Genomic DNA, 3,050 nt, shown 5'->3' with positions numbered 1-3,050 from the left:
TAATTTTTTTAAAGTTCTTTTTTTTTTTGTATATTATGTTTAAATATTTTAGAGCTAGCAACAGTCTGCTTTTAACTAAAATTAAAAATTCGGAAACTTTCAGTAACAAATAATACCACTAGCTTAATATTTAGTGTTGTTGTTGTGGTTTGCGTAAATAACTTACCGTTATGTGTAGGTATGTTTATATTTTCCTAAAAGCAACACTTGTTATTATTGTAACTTACCAAACGTGCGCGTGGTGCCAAAATAGGGAYAAAGTTTTCAGTTGCCTCAAGCGCCCATCACACCAAAGTATACACACATACACATGCACACATATATCGACAGCGAGCGGAATTAAAAAAGTTATAAATAAAAYAGACAGTCTGCTTATCRGCAAATGATATTTAATGAAATACCAAGCAGAAAAAAGGCAAAGTATGAGCACAATGGAGCCGGCTCCTTAAAGTATGCCTCACTTTAATTAAGTTAGCGTCAATATAAAGGAAGGAAGGTTGTTTTCGCGTAGAAATCGGATACAGTTATACATATAATTCATGACACTATACCAAACAACCTTCATCAACTTGATGGCTGACCGGCAGCGTTGATGCTATCGCTAACACTATCAGCTTCATTGCACTATTTGAGGCAAGCAGAAGGCARCTCAGTGACAGGCTGTTGAAAAAAACAGAGCAGTGGCGATGGTGAATTCTCATTAGCATACAAAAAAAATAACAACAAAAAATTATAACAACAAAAACAACAACAAACATAATGTCATTCTACACCAACCTAGCAGGAGCAYCAACTCCGCTCGCTTCCAAGTATAAGCAAGAGCAACTTGATTATATTAATTTWAATTWTTTGTTTTCATTTTATGCMTTCGAGTACGCAGTTTKAGMTCAAGTTACATACATATATATTACWTCCTTGTAACTTTTAAACATTTTCCTTATGACAGTCCAAACAGCTTCTCCTAACCCCACTTTTCTTGCCACACAACAACGGGTGACACTTGTTCTACTTCATCTGTTATCCTTCTTGCRCTCATAAACTCTGTCCATTTAGCATTTATAATGAATTATCATGCAGCTGCAGGAACTTTTTTCTATTTTGTTGGCCTCCGCAATCATTATAAAACCGGCGGGCAATTTGTGTGTGTGCAGAAGATGGCTGGTGTCTCAGCGCTCGTCTGTCAACTGCTTGTCTACGYGGTACGGCGTCTACACACATACGGCGTGGCTTGCAGCTGCTAGTGCGTCGTTTGACTGACCACTTTGCTGGCAGCTGGTTCAGCTTTTTGTTTTACTTTTTTTCATGTTTGCTTCCCGCTGTTTCCTACGGGTGTCTTAAAATGTGCAGAACGCGCTTTGATATAAAACTTAAAGTATAAATTACTTAAATTTGAAATTTATTAAAAATTGCATAAGYACAGGAAACAAATTGGCAGGACAGAGGGAAAAACAGTTTGAGAAGTAAGCTTTTGCAGAGTTTTCAGAGAATTTTCACAGAGCTTTCATAAAGCTTTTACAGATCTTTCGTAGTGGATTACGTATATAGTATGTTAAACAGAACCACTGTGCTGTGAAACGGCCCCTGTTGAACGTTCCCGAGTTTCCTTACAGGTGTGGTCTTTTATTGAGTCCTCCACCACATAAAGACCCCATAAAATATAATGGGCTTGACTATGGTCATAGAGTCAGAGCACCACTTTCGGTGAGAAACCCAACCTCTTACCAATGGTTTCTCTAAAGCAGTGTAAAGCAATCGATGTCTTTTTTGCTTTCTCTTCGATATTAGGCTTCATCTTTCTATCCAGAATGACAATTAGATATTTCACTGTATAAGCCGGTTGCAAACGGATGACCCCATGTTCGATAGCGGTGATCTTACTTGTGTCTTTACTGGGSTATTTAAAGTAATGGAGGCTTCTACTTAATCTATATCAACAGTTGGCGCCGTATTACGAAATTGTTTGGTCGACTATCTGTTTTCAAGTAGTCAATGTAATCTGGTGTTAGTAGGTGAGGTCACCAAAAATTTTTGCAGAGGAAGAAAAAAAGTAGAAGTAATTATGATCTCTCAAATGTCTATATAAATTCGATACGATCTTTTTTTCAAAGCTTCCAAGAAACCAACATCTCTCAAATGGATCTGCTATGCTATGTCCTAATAGCTACCGAAGAATGTTTTGATTAGAGGATAGAATTTTTTGCGAGAGAAATATCAATCGCCTTCGATATTCAACGCTGTGGGTTTGTTGGTTTATCGATACCAGATGAAGYTCAGTTGCTGAACTTCACAGTTGCCGGGTTCAAGAAAAGTAAATATATATTTTTTAGATGCCTAAGATGCTTMCTGCGTTGTCTTCCCAATGCAGGACAAGTGCACAAGAGATGCTCCATTGTTTCCCTGGTACTCTGCTCTAGACATTTCCCGCAGGATTCTCAATCTGTTAGCACAGTGTAGTTATTCCCATCACGTTCCTATCAGTATCTTCTATCGGATGTTAGCCTTATTCCATTCTGGGCAAGCTCGTCCGCTATTTCCCTGCCCTCAAAAGCCTTGTGGCATGGCATTAAGTAGAAGTTAAGTTACTTGCTTCTGGCAACACTTTCCACTGCTGCCATGTAGCCAATCGCCATTACCCACTGATCTAAGCCCGAAGGTTCTATATGTAAATTCTCTTGCAATGAGTAACTGTCCGATTTGATATGGATAGCTGGAAAATATGTTTAAATATTACTTTCCAGGATCGACCTTAATAACTATGGCTTTGGCAGTTACTGTTTAGATCAAATTTGACACGGCTGGTGCTTGAGAATAGTCATGTTAGAATAAAAATTGAGCAGAGTAGCTCAACAATTCTTATAAATCGACGCAAGGTAGTTTAATATTTGGGGTATGTAGAGTGTCATTGCTAGACTCATAACAAAAAACTAGACTTGGTTGCCAAAACGACGGCGAATAGAGATCACAAAAAAAAAAAAAAACAAAAAAAAAACAAGTAAGGAAGGGCTAAGTTCGGGTGTCACCGAACATTTTATGCTATCGCATGATAAAGT

The 3,050-nt window shown here is 37.9% G+C and overlaps 1 protein-coding gene across 1 annotated transcript in view; it reads right to left on the bottom strand.

Annotated features, from left to right (window-relative positions):
• The window catches only part of LOC108972815 (chaoptin), a 242,574-nt gene that overhangs the window by 93,400 nt on the left and 146,124 nt on the right, over positions 1–3,050 (bottom strand). The window lies entirely within an intron of this gene.

This window comes from Bactrocera latifrons, unplaced genomic scaffold (assembly GCF_001853355.1).
Source record: "Bactrocera latifrons isolate USDA-ARS-PBARC rearing strain unplaced genomic scaffold, ASM185335v1 scaffold_43, whole genome shotgun sequence".
Lineage (NCBI taxonomy): Eukaryota > Metazoa > Arthropoda > Insecta > Diptera > Tephritidae > Bactrocera > Bactrocera latifrons.
This window is presented reverse-complemented; position numbering and strand designations above follow the sequence as displayed.